At 40.9% G+C, this 14012-nt stretch overlaps 1 protein-coding gene across 2 annotated transcripts in view; it reads right to left on the bottom strand.

The window, feature by feature from the left end:
* Window positions 1–14012, bottom strand: part of CDH13 (cadherin 13) — a 1174890-nt gene that overhangs the window by 528254 nt on the left and 632624 nt on the right. The gene's annotated exons all lie outside the window — the stretch shown is intronic.

Genomic DNA, 14012 nt, shown 5'->3' with positions numbered 1-14012 from the left:
CTTATTTAGACTTCTTTGCCTTAAGAGTTAGTAAAGGGCAAAGTCTACCTTTTCCACTTTGGGGGTATTCCCTGGAGTGTGAAGAGGGGAGATGATGCCAGCAGAAGACTCTATCTGTGTTAGTTACAGTGGGAGTGGGTTTCTGATAAGACTTTCTGAGGAATACAGCAATGAACACACTGTCTTGGACACAGATGTTATAATGCAAACATGAAATTGCCATTAGGTGATGAATTCAATTTTAACAATGACTACAATTTCAGTTAACATTTCCCCCTCCTTAGGGTAGAATTTATATAAATTAAAGTGGACCATATATCCATGGAAGGAGCTATGGTCTTAGCCTCATGTCAGTGCTTAAATCCAATGAAACCTTTGGTCTTGGGTACTAATGGTATTGATTTCCCGCACAAATGGCAACGGAAATATAAGTATGTGTGTGAGAGTTAATGGCACTGTCTTCTGAGTCTGAGATATATGAATTGTTGCTAGCTGTGTAACCTTAGCAGTAGTTGATTGACTTCTCTGAGCCTCTGTCGCCTCGTCTGAAAAACGGGTATGCTATTTGCAATCATGCGTTGTTTTAAAGATGAAGATGAGGTTTGTGAAGTGCCCAGCATGGGCAGTACATACACCATATTCTTACCACTGCATAGGCGGTTAGAACACTAGACATCAGCTAAATTCTCACTCTTGCTAGCCACTTACACCTTTGTTAACTGATTTTTTTTTCTTTTTAACAACCTGAGAGAATGCTACTTTGATACAAGATCTCTAGTTTCAGAGTTTAGATCTTCCTCTGTTAATAAGACTTAAAAAACAGGGTAAGTAAAAATAGAGAAAAAATTAAAAACATTATCCTCTAAGGTTAAAGACACAATACAGTAGCCTAAAAACTTGTAAAAATAGGTGTTTTGTCTGTTTTATTCCCTGTTGCACCTCCAGTACCCAGGCAGTGCCTGGGGTATATTTAATAGGCATCTATAAATATTTTTTGAACATAATTGAATAGAAAAAAATATATATAAAGCAACTTATAAAATCTGTTTTAAAATCTCTATATGTGACCAAGTTAAACATGGCCAATTGATTCACATTTATCTCTGTTTCATCCTGAAATTCTACCAAAATAATATTTCAGGAATAAAAATAAATAAATCCATAGCAACAAGAACAATGGGAAATGGGTCAGCAGTGGAAGAAAGATGTCCACACAATTTTGGAATATAGAGTACAACAGAACAAGGAATAATTGACTTAGCAGAACAGAAAACAACAAGCTAAAGATCCAGTGAGGGAGAGAAGATAGAGAATCTGATAACAAAGCAGTGGATTTCTCCTGCAGAACCCTGAAAAAAACTAGGGATTGAAAATACCAGGTAACTCTGAAGGCTGAAGGGTGACGTGGGCTGAAACTGAAGGGCTGTTTAAAAACAGGTATCTGTGGCTGTTCGACCCTCGTATCCTTTCCCGCAACCCACAACTGCCCCTCTGCCACCAAGTCAGAGACAAGACGTTCATTCTCTGAAAGAGGTGAACCAAAGAGGGTCTCAACTTTAGTACCCCAGGAGAGAGGAGCTGCACAGAAAGTGATGGGAGGCGAGTCTACCTATTGAGTGCTGAGACACATGCCCCTGTCCACTTTCAGAATGCTGGGAGATAGGCTTGATCTCCCTACATAGGCGATTAGAGATGTCTCCCCCAGAGAACTCACTGTCCCAAGAGAAAATAATCACAGATGGGCCAGGCATGGTGGCCCATGCCTGCAATCCCAGCACTTTGGGAGGCTGAGGTGGGCGGATCACTTGAGGTCAGGAGTTTGAGATCAGCCTGGCCAACATGGTGAAAACCCCATCTCTACTAAAAACACAAAAATTCTCTGGGTGTGTTAGTGGGCGCCTATAATCTCAGCTACTTGGGATGCTTAGGAGAATCGCTTGAACCTGGGAGGCAGAGGGTGCAGTGAGCCAAGATTGCACTACTGCACTCTAGCTGGGGTGACAGAGCGAGACTCCGTCTCAAAAACAAAAACAAACAAAAAACTGAAAATAACTACAGATACTGATGGTGGAGTCCCAACCCCATCATCCATTTTAAGGCTCATCAGTTTCCACGCACATCCATGTGAAACTCCTAAAAAGCCTTTAATGCTTCACTCAGAGGACAACGGCAGCAAAGATTCACAAAGAATGTGAACAACCCTTCTAACATGACACAGACAAAAAAAAAAAAAAAAAAAAAAAGGCAAAATTTTAGAAGCAACAGAAAACAGGTAAAGCTTTAAAACCCAAACATCTGTAAATAATATTCTTGAAGAGATAAAGAGGGGATACTGTATTCACAAAATAAAGATTACTATAAAAATGAACATCGAGAGAACAAGAAAAAGCCATTAAAATTGAAATTATGATGGCAAAGATTAAACAACAATACAACAGAGTGGTCATAAGATAAAGTTGAGGAACTGTACGAAGTAATTTTAAGAGAAGACAGATATGTAAAAAGGAGTTGAAAGAAAATTAGATAATGAATCTACCAAGTTAATCACCTACTGAAAAATATATTCAACTCAGAGTTCCATATCCAGCCAAACTTGCAAGTCCAAAGGTAGAAAAGGAATTTTCAGGTATGCAAAATACATACATAATCCAGAGGTTGACCAGGAAGGAAAAAGAGAAAGGATTTGGGAAAGAGGAGACTCAACACAGGACAGAGGCAAAGAGAGTTCCCAGTTTGATGGCCAGCCGGGGTAATGGCTGAAAAGCAGGTTTAGAGCAAGAAACTAGAGCAGAAATACAGAGAATTCCAAGAAAAACAAATTCCAAGAAAACAAAAGCAAAGAAATGATGACTTGAGACATTTCAAAACATTGACTAGAGTCTCACAGCTCTGTTGGAATGTTTGGCATAGGATTTAATAAAAAATACATAGAACACTAAACAAACGAAGAAATAATTATTAACACCAGGAAAAACAAAATGATACATGATAAAGAAAATTCTATCAGAGTACTATTTCATATAATTATTATTTACAGCAAATTCTCATAGCCACAATAACATAAACCTAGACTATAAAGGGATAATAAAATGTGTGCATAGTTTGAGAGCCATATCTTTAGTTTTAATGGGAGAAATAAATGTTTATAAATGAAAATTATAATCATGTGATGATAGTATAATCATGTATTGAGAAATGCATACATAAATACCAGAAAAAAAAAAAAAAACAGACAAAGGAGTTTAGAGGGGTGTTGTCTTTAGGAATTAGAAATTAGGGGTAGTTAGAGGGGTAAGCTGCAAGCCATAAATATGTTTCATATTAATTACATATATTTCTTCAATCAAAAACTAGCCGGGCGTGATGGCGGGCACCTGTAGTCCCAGCTACTCGGGAGGCTGAGGCAGGAGAATGGCGTGAACCCAGAAGGCGGAGCTTGCAGTGAGCTGAGATCTGGCCACTGCACTCCAGCCTGGGCGACAAAGCGAGACTCTGCCTCAAAAAAAATAAAAAAATAAAAAAAAAAAATAACCTTAATAGTCATTGTATTAGTCTTAAAGGGCATATATACACACACACACACACACACACACACACACACACACACATACATGATGTATGTATACACAAATACTATACATATATACAATGTATATATACACATAAGTATATGTACTTATACATATGTTATTGATGAAGTTAAATATAAAGTTTTCTTTCAAAAAGCAATTGACCAAACCAAGTTGGAAGAGTCAGAGACTGATAAAAATTCATAAACAAAGATTTGAGAGTTCAAGCTGACCATAAACTTGGTGTGATCCAACAGAAAGTTTGACTGCTAAAATGACAACCTGTCTTAAATTCCCATTGAACAGGTGGTATTTATCAGGAGAGCACCATACTAGATGAAAAAAAAATGTATTCAGGGTTGGGCAGCAGAAATTTATACTCTGTCTACTATCTAGCCTTGATTCATTTCAGTTGCCTTGAAAATGTGGTCTCCAACTTACGATAATGGCAGTATGTTAAGAAAATCACACGCTAGTTAAAAATAGAAATTGGACTTAGAGCCACAATAGGTTGGGTAGTTCTATCTTGCAAACTTAGAGAAAGGTCTAGGAACTTTGGGATCTTGACATAAGAAAAAAAAATTTACTGAAGTGTTAAGTTGAGCCTCCGCATGAAAGACTGGGATGTTTTTGCTACCATTGTTTTTTAAAACTTCAGCCTCAATAGCAAGTAGTGGGATGTTCACAGTGTCTCTAGTCATCAACCAGTAGTTCACCTGGGCAAGAAAATGGTGAAGCTGACTTATGTGGCTGGGATTGAGGTCATGGCAGCAGCCTGCTGCCTCTGCCACTCTCCCTGCCTGCCCCATTCGCTATGAGGTTTGAGAACCTGGATGACAGAACAGAGGAAGCCAGTCAAAAGCCTCATCAACAGAAGTGGCAGGGTTAATGGTTTTAATTCTCTACATTGGCCAAACCACATCCCGAAGATCATATTTCAAGTTTGTTTGTTTTTTTGTTTTTTTTTTTTGGTATCAAACCATCCAGTGGACAGCGGTTAGGGAGGAGTCAAGACCATTCCTATGCACTAAGTCAAGGAATCTGTCCTTAATGATCTGAGTTCCATTCTGTGACATGGTTGGTAGATCCCTGCATATCTCAAGAGGAAGAACCAGGAGGAAATGGGCATTTCCTAAAAGGCAGATATGAGTTCAGTACAACACTATCAGCATGATTTTCTGAAAATGAAACCTCCCCGTTATATGGTCACTGATCCTGGAAATGTTCTGAATGTTTGAGGAGAAAGAAGACTACCAACTAAGCCAAATGATGTTTTGTACAAAAAGCTGGAATAGTTGCTTTCAGTACTTGTTTCCCACCTGAGAACTTACGAAAACACCTGTATTACTTGATTCCTAAAAATGACTGCTAGGTCTTGTGAAGAGCTCGACTCCTGTTTTTCTGGCATAATCACACTCAGCCCATCCATCTCTCTCTCCTTATTTATACCCATAGCTAATGCGTCTTCATTCAAATAACAAAATGTATTTGAATACCAGACGGTTTGCCAAGCTCTAAGAATATCAAGTTTCAAAGAATATATCCAATTTCCTATCAGTCATTTAGTCATTCTCAGGACAAACAACATCATATCAATTTAGCTGGTTGGTTTGAAATATAATTATGCTAACGCCTAATGAATTTACACTAATTAGCCAAATTCTTACTCAATCGGTGGTCCAAATAGGCAACATAAAAGCGTTGGGAGAAAGCTTTTAAAACCATTGAAACTACCCCAAATATTTGAGAAACATCTGCCAAAGAGAAACTGTTGATATTTTTGTTACAAGTTATTCTAGTGCATTTATTATAACCCATCTCATGAATTTTTAAGGAAACCCTTTCACTTGAAAGTTATACAATTTTTTTCATATTTCTTTATATGTTTTTCCTGCTTCAGATTTCTTTTCAAATTCAGACAGTTCTTTCCAAGGTAAAGGAGGGGGACTCCAATGAGAACATTCTCTAGGGTCTCCAGCAAAATCCAGGTCTTTTAATGTACAAAATATGTTCATACTTCCCAATGGCTCGTGGTATAATTAGAAAAACCCCAGGCACTTCACCTGGACCATACAATATTTGAAAGAAAGAGAAATTTCTTCTTTTCAAACAAAATGTCTCCCACAAGTCTACTTTTATTGACAAGCATTTCAGGTAAGACAGCATGGAAAAGAGATTCCTCTGGCTCTCAGAGTCTCCCTACACATCTGATTACACCACAGCCGCGCAGGCTTAATGTCCTCCCCCTATGAGCAAATCAGAGACACAGAGGCCCATTACCCACCATGTGGTCTGGGGAAATTACACTTAGAGGGGGTTGCATGAAGCTAAACCTCATGCCCAGGTCTCCAGGGGTGCCTGCTGTTACCCTGTTATATTGAATTTATATGACGGAATAATAAAAGAGAATAAGCCGGTTGTATGTCTTCCACCTGGATGTTTTGGGAAACTCCGTGGCTATTAATCATTTGGTAACTTCTCACTGTGCCAGCATGAAGACAGCTGCACCAGGTAACCTCAGACATGAAGCCTTCCTACAGCTTACGGTTGAATTAAAACCTGGTAGTTTGCAGTGACTCCGGAATGGAGCAGAACAAATATGATCAGCAAAGGGAGGGAACTCACACGTTTGTTATCAGGCTCATAAGACTCTTTGAGTGCCTCATCCCACTGCCTCTATTCCTTGGCAGGTGGGCGCAAGAGACCAGTATTGAGAGGCACAGCAAGAAGGCAGGGTGTGCTGGTACCCCACAGATCTGGGTCCAAGCTCTGCCACTTATTAGCTTTCTGATCTTGTGACTGTTATCTAATTTCCTGTCATCCAAAAAAAAAAAAAAAAAAAAGAGGAAAATAAAGAAAACCATCCCATCACTATCATGCAAATTTATTGCAGGGCTTCTCAGCTTTGGTACTAGTGACATTTGTACTGGATAATTTCTTTGTCGTGGGGGCTGTCCTGGGCATTGCAGGATGTTGAGCCACATCCCTGGTCTTGACCTACCAGATGCCAGGAGCACCCCCAACCCAGTTGTGACAATCAAAAATTCATCCAGACATTGCCAACTGTCCCCTGAAGCGTAAAGTCATCCCCAATTGAGAACGGCTGGCTTACTGAGGGGATGAAGTTAACGTATCTGTAATGTGCTTGCCACAGAGTTGGTGTTTGGCAAAAGCACTTTTCTTCCTCTTAAAGCCACTTAGGTTTCAGCAACCCAGTGTGCAGTTGCTGTATCTGCCTACCCGGCATGCACATCCCCTTGGATGGAAACTGAATTGTGATCACTATCGTGATCACTATGTCATAACAAAGTCTCGGCGGGTCAGTCAAGATGCCCTGTTCTCCTTGGCTGAGGAGTGGACCTGTGACCCAAGGGGCCTCTTAAATCTTTTCCCCGAAATTTGAGTGTCTACTGCAAGGGCCAAAGGACCTGTGGTGCTGGTTCAGTCCAATGGCCTCACCTAAAAGGATTCTCCACCAGTTCCTGCTACCGAAGCCCAGAGCTCCTCCGCTTCGTGGCCCCCCAAGGCCTGGTACATCCATTTCACTGTAAGTTCTAGGAGATGTGCATGCCTTTCAAATATATCCTTTGCTAATTTTTAAGTTCATCCAAATGGCTTTTAAACATTTCATCGAAGGCTTCCTAAATGACATAATCAGTCTCTAAGAGTGAGTGATGAGACAACAAGATGCCCTTGAAGGCAAAAGGAGGCATTGCTGGATGGGGCTGTGGGTGGAGTCAAGGAAACACAAGGTTTCAACTTTGCATTTTTCTCTTCCTTTGCTGTTCAGTGTATAGCCCAGCACACTTTGAGAAGCAGCAGTATCAGCATCACCTGGGAGCAGAACCTCAGTCCCTCCCAGACCTGCTGGGATCCTACGTGATTCAGATGCACAGAGTTGCTCAAGCACTCCCTGAAAGACTGAGCTTAAAAGCAATCAAGTGTCCTGTTCCCACAGGCTCCCCTTGGTAGGATGCTGGGCCATGCAGAACTGACTATGCTGGGGAGAAATATGAGAAATAGATACTAATAAAAAATTTAATTCTTCCCAGAACACTGGACACCTAGCCCCACTCATTCCTGTCCCTACACTTAAGTACTTTTGCAGAAATATGTTCTTACCTAACATCTCGGATCAGCATTTTTTAAACCGGGTGTCACAATTCATTTTTAGATCATGAAATCAATTTATAGGTCATGACCAGTATTTTAAGTAACAAGGGAGAGTAGAAGAGAAACTAGAAAGCACCATATAGACTAAGTATTATTTGAAAACTTTGTTTTGCGTGTGTGTGTGTGTGTGTGTGTGTGTGTGTATTGGGGGCACGTGGTTATGAAATAAAAGCTATTTTGTATCGTGAGACCCTGCCAAAAAGTTTGAAAGTGCTTGTGGTTGACTGTTACCAAAAACTGTGCCAAGAAAAGAGCCATGTAAGAAGCATTTTTTCTCCTCTTTCAATTGTTAGAATCACTCAAAGAATCATTTGGTTGCATGATGACCAGTCTGAAATTCTCCTATGATTTTAGACCCCCAAAAAAGTTTGCTTCTTTCACTTGAACAGGTGCTATGGTTCATGGTGCTGGAAACATGAGAGGTAGGTAAGCTGTCATGGATACCTCTTTGCCTCAGGGCTAGAAGGCTCAGCATTAAGTTTTAAGCAAACTGAAGTGAGTTTCCTCAGTCAAAATTCAAGACTGAGAACTCTTCTACTGACTTTGTCTTAAGTGAATGATTTCCAAGTGTTTCTCCGCGTATAATCTGTATAAAGTACCACATTGCACATTTTTTTTTTTTTTGGATGCATTTGTAACATAATGTAATCAACCAAACCAACACTTACAAATGAACATCCAGAACTCCACTGGCCACCCAAACAAGGACGCTGAGAAAGGGAGGGGGGTAGAGCCATACATGAGGGGCTGGTCTTCCCATGCTAAGAAGACAGACTCTCCAATCAGCACCATCTAACCTTTATGGAAGACTTGCTGTGTGCCCAACAGTGTGCCAAGTGTTTTAGAGGTTTCTCCCATTTCATCCTGAGAAGCATTCAGTGATGTGAATGCCAGATTCTCATTAGCTCCATTTCACAGATGAGAAACTGAAGCTCAGGGAGCAAAGCAGCTTTCTCATCTATAAGGTTTGTATCAATCCTACTTCAAACTCATCCTCTCAGCCACTGTCCCTTTCAGCCGACCTCCCATCCACCATGAGCAGCAGGAGGCACCCTGCTCTCCCCACATCCTATCACAGCCATGGCTAGGAGGACACATTCTCCCCCTTCTCAGCAAGAAGCTTAAGTACAAGGCTGGTGATGATGGGTGATATTTATGACATAGCACATAAGCCTCCTTTTATCTTTTCCAATTCCTTTTGTTTATATATCAAATGGAACAACACTCACCCTCTTCAAAGGGAGAAGGAGAGGCAGTGATGTGGAATGAATCCTTCAGAAGTGGAATTTGATGGTGAGCAAAAGATTTATTCAAATGAGAGTATAAGGACTGGTCACGTGCCTGTCATTTATAGCGTCGTGATGTGCTCTGTGCCATTAACTTTTAATTAACTCAATTAGAGCAGAATGTCTGACACCACAGTGCGCAAACACAAACACCCCTGCGGGTGTCATGTTAAATTAATGTCCCTGAATGGCAGATTCTCTTTTTGCATTAATGGGTTTGCCACCATGTCTCTGTTAATTGTCCCTGGCACCTATGTGTTGGCCACCTCTGAAACGTGCCAATGGTCCGCAGTGCACACTCAATGCCAAACAGCCACATATCAGACAGAACACTGTGTACCAAGTCTTTCACAGACTGCCTTCCTCTCTTCTTGATCATCATCAGTAACAGTATTTTCAGCACTTAAGTTTTACTAGCATATCTATTTTTTTCTAGTCCAGTCACTGAAGCTGGCTAAACATCACTAGATATCTTTGAGTCTAATTTTTATTGCATACATTAAGAAGGTGCATCTTAATAAGCAGGAACCAGGGCTGTTAAAGCAGGCCATTTTCAACAGGGTGCTGCAATTTCACATACAATATACCTTTTGTTGGCTCATTCACCTGAAAATACTAGTGGTAGAAATGTTTTTGTATAGCCAGACTTTGGCTGTGCCTCTGTAGAGCTATGCTTTCCAGTTCAATCAATTTCTTCACTCATCTTAAATGAATGTGATTAGTATACGTCATTGTGTAAATCAAAAATAGCCCCCAAATAACCACTAATTTAGACTTGGTTGTAAAGACTCAGTTTGTCACTTTATGCATTTAACCAAGAGTATGCGAGAATCAATTCTTCAAAATGATCAGTGTCATTAGAGAAATGCAAACCAATACCACAATGAGATACCATCTCACACCAGTTAGAATGACTATTGTTAAAAAGTCAAAAAATAACAGATGCTGGTGAGGTGTTAGAGAAAAAGGACTGCTTATACATTGTTGGTGGAAGTGTAAATGAGTTTGACCATTGTGGAAAATAGTATGGCGATTCCTCAAAGACCTAAAAACAGAAATACCATTCAACCCAGCAATCCCATTACTGGGTATATACCCAAAGGAATATAAATCATTCTATTATAAAGACGCATGCACATGTATGTTCATTGCAGCACTATTTACAATAGCAAAGACATGGATTCAACTTAAATGCCCATCAATGGCAGACTGGATGAAGAAAATGTGGTACGTATACGCCACACAATACTAAGCCACACATAAAATAAAATGATTAGTGCTGCTGGTGTGCAGCCTCACTGGAGTTTGTCTTCCTAACAGATTCATGGAGGAACCTTTCCCTGAGACATTTTCTTTTGTAAACTTTCTACATCATGGACCCACCATCAGGGAATGAAGACAGATGGGACAAAGCATGAAACCTAAAAGCTGAGGGGAAAGGAAAGAGGAAACCTCATCCCTGAACCTTGGCCTTTGGGGCTGCTTGAATGCTCCTTATATAAATTTCTTATTCTGTCATCCTACTTTTAGTAAAAGAAAAAAAAAGTACAGATGAATTCTACCTGAGTTGCAGCTGTCTGAGCTTCTTTGAACCTTTCAAGCTCACCATTGCTTTCTCTCCTCTTTGCCTGTGTATATTCTGTCTCTTTGTCCATGAAGCCCCACTGTCTTTTCTCCTACTCACCCTCAAGGAAGCAGGCTCAAATGCTACTTCTTCAAAGAAACTTCCTCCTCCCCCAGTTCAGGGAGGAAATCCCTTTCTGTATTCCTAGGTGCCAGTATGGTTCCTTCAAAATTAGTCATTACTTATCATTACTTGTTCCATGTTTGCTTTCTTACCGGGTAACAAGTCTGAAGGGCAATGAGCTTTGCCTGCCCTCCTCACAACACACAGCACGCAGGCCCTAAGATACAGCAGGTGAGCAACAAATATTAATATTTGTAGGAGAGAGGGAAAGCCAGGGAGCATGAAGTCTAACAGGGGCCACCATAGCTTCCCAAGGGCAGGGCCAAGCTATAGGTATCTGAGGGACTTGGGAGGAACTGGGAACTTCTTCAGGTCAGGGAACATATCCTTTTCACTCGAGGTGCCTAGGAAATTTTTTCTCTTAATATTTTGAAAGAGCATCTCTAATGCCCTTGTAGCCTTATTAGAACTCTGAGTTGACAGTACTTAAAATGAAGACAAGGTTGGGTCCTGATGATCTCAGAGAATTAATTTCTTATAAATATCTACTTATTTTTTAAAAAATCACTTATGGGCCAAGTATAGTGGTACACGCTTGTAATCCCAGCACTTTGGGAGGCCGAGGTGGGCAGATCGCTTGAGCTCGGAGATTCAGACCAGCCTGGGCAACATGGCAAAGCCCCATCTCTACAGAAAGTACAAAATTAGCTGGTCTTGGTGGCACACACCTGTAGTCCCAACTACTTGGAAGGCTAATGTGGGAGGCTCACTTGAGCCCAGGAAGTCAAGGCCGCAGTGAGCAAGATGGTGCCACTGTACTTCATCCTGGGCAACCAAATGAGACCCTGTCTCAAGAAAAAAATAATCACTTTTATTGAGCTAATTTATATATATCTATTTAATCCTCAGCGGCCCTAGGAAGTTGGGTCTGCATCAAATCCTTAGGTTTGACCATAACCAAGCTACCAGCTCCTCCTTTTCTATGCCTACTATGTGTCAAGCTCAGTGCTAAGTATTTTACTGACATTGTCTCATGGAATCTTCAGAACCACCTTAGGAATTGAGAGCCCATATCCTTATTTTGCAAATGAGGAGAAAGTAGAGTTACTCAGCTTGCTCAATCAGGAAAAGGCAGAGTTGGGATTTGAACCTAGTCCTATCCATACCTTAGTGCCACTTTATTACTAATATTGAAAAGAGCATAACAAAAGTCATCCTAGAATTCCATATTTATCCTATTGGGCCAGGAAAACAAGGGGTCTAGATGCCGAGAGGACGATTTTCAAAAGTTAAATGAGACGTTGATGTTTGGGCCAGCACAGCCCTCGTAGAAAGAGCCAAGCTGGAGCAGGGAGGTAATCAAGTCTGCAGGACACGTAGCCCATTCTTGACTGGGCATCACGGTAGGGACGTTCTCATGTGGAGTAAGTGCCAAATCACTGAATATGCTCATGAAGACATTTTCCAGCATTTAAGAGACTTAACAGTCTTTTATCTGTGAGAAAGCCATTTTCTGCATGCATTCCTAATTTTCTAATGCAAACACAAAGACTCTCCTTGCAACCAGCTGTAGTTCAAACCTGGAGGATGGGGCAGGAGGCCTGGCAGTTTGAGGCATCTCTCCACTTCTCTTTTTAATTGCCAAGCCAACCATCATGGCCACATAGTCCATGCTGGGGAAGTCATAATGTGCCCAGACTCGGCACAATTAAGTTTCAAGGACTGAATCCTCAGCCTTTTCAATAGTCAATTTCTTCTAAAGTCGGTTTTTTATTAAAAATAATAGCAGAGGTTTTGTGTATTTCCGCTGCTTCACGAGCCATCTGTCACAGACACCTTGGGCAAAGAAGCTTCGAAATGCATGAGGAGCACTGATCAGCTGAAAAAAAGTAAAAGAAAAAGAAAGAAAAAATCCAAGAAAGAGCTGGTCTCTTGTTTTTGGACAGATGAGTTTTAGCATCTCATCTAGCATTTCCCCTACTAGGGACATTTTTACAAGGAATTTAATTGATCTTATTAGACTTGGTACAGAAATCAGTTATCTTTATGGTTACAGTCAGCCAATAGGCAAAGCTAGGGAGTCTCAAATTGGAAGCAGCACAGTAAAGCTAAGCAAAATCCTGGAGAATTATTGAACAGATTCAAGGTTCGAGTTTTTAAAAATTTATTTATACCCCACATCAATCCATACTGGATTTGCGGTGGCTTGCACAACTAAGCACAATGAGGCAGAAGTACAAGGAGATTAAAAACAAGGATCAGAGAAAAAAGAAAAGCAGGAGGAAATGGAGACGGCATGTAGCTCACTGCTTAGCATCATGATCATTCCCCTGGAGACAGGGGATCCCCTCCATAGAGTCATTATGGTGGAACCACACATTTGATCCTGTGCGCCTTGTTGGCTGAAGTTAAAAGGAGAAATACGGCCAGTTAACAATCCGTTTTGCTAATAGTGATGGTGGTGAGGAAGAATATCCAAAACTTTCTCAAAGAGGTTCCTGAGTCTTAGGTCTGAAGACACTCTGTGCATGAGGCTTCCAAGAGGACCTTGGCACTATGAGCCCGGAATCTCATTTTAAGTAATGATCATGATGCTAAGCAGTGAGCTACACACTTTCTTATGCATCATATAACAGCTCCGTGACTTCGCTGTGGTTCCCAGCCCCCAGGTGGGGAGGCTAATTTGCACAGGGTCACAGGACTCATAACTACCTGATGCCTGGATTTAAGCCCCCAACTCCAGGGTGCTTGGCTTGCTCCCACACATCAGTGTTATCGGTCTTGTTTCTATCTTTGGGTCAAAGGAATACCGTGGTGTCTTGTCCTTCTCTCAGGAACACCAGCTAGATCCAGGAGCAAGGCATTCTCTTGGCCTCAGGGTACTGGCTCTCTATCCAAGATTGACTCTGGGCATATGGTTATGACTGTAAGAGTTTGGGAACATTAAATCCCATTGCATCTGTATGTCCTGTGTATATTTGTGTGTCTGTTCATGTGTATACCTAGAAAGTACTGAATGTCCCCACTTTCCTAATTATACTAATATATTACATGGATGTACCTGCACATATACACAGGCAGTTGTGTGTACATAATGACAAATCTAAGTGAAAATAATGATAATAGCTAGCAGAACACTGAGAACTGTGCCAGCCCTTGTCTAAGCATGTCCTGTGTATTAACTCTCATGATCTTAAGAGTATTTGGAGGAGGGTAGTAGCCTGCTCTGTCAACCCCTAACAAAATGACACCTTGAGGGCAATAGGGCTTGCAAAGCCCCCTGAAGGGCTGAGCAGC

This window comes from Chlorocebus sabaeus, chromosome 5 (assembly GCF_047675955.1).
Source record: "Chlorocebus sabaeus isolate Y175 chromosome 5, mChlSab1.0.hap1, whole genome shotgun sequence".
Taxonomy (NCBI): domain Eukaryota; kingdom Metazoa; phylum Chordata; class Mammalia; order Primates; family Cercopithecidae; genus Chlorocebus; species Chlorocebus sabaeus.
The sequence above is the reverse complement of the archived record's forward strand: the minus strand, read 5'-3'. Positions and strand labels throughout refer to the sequence as shown.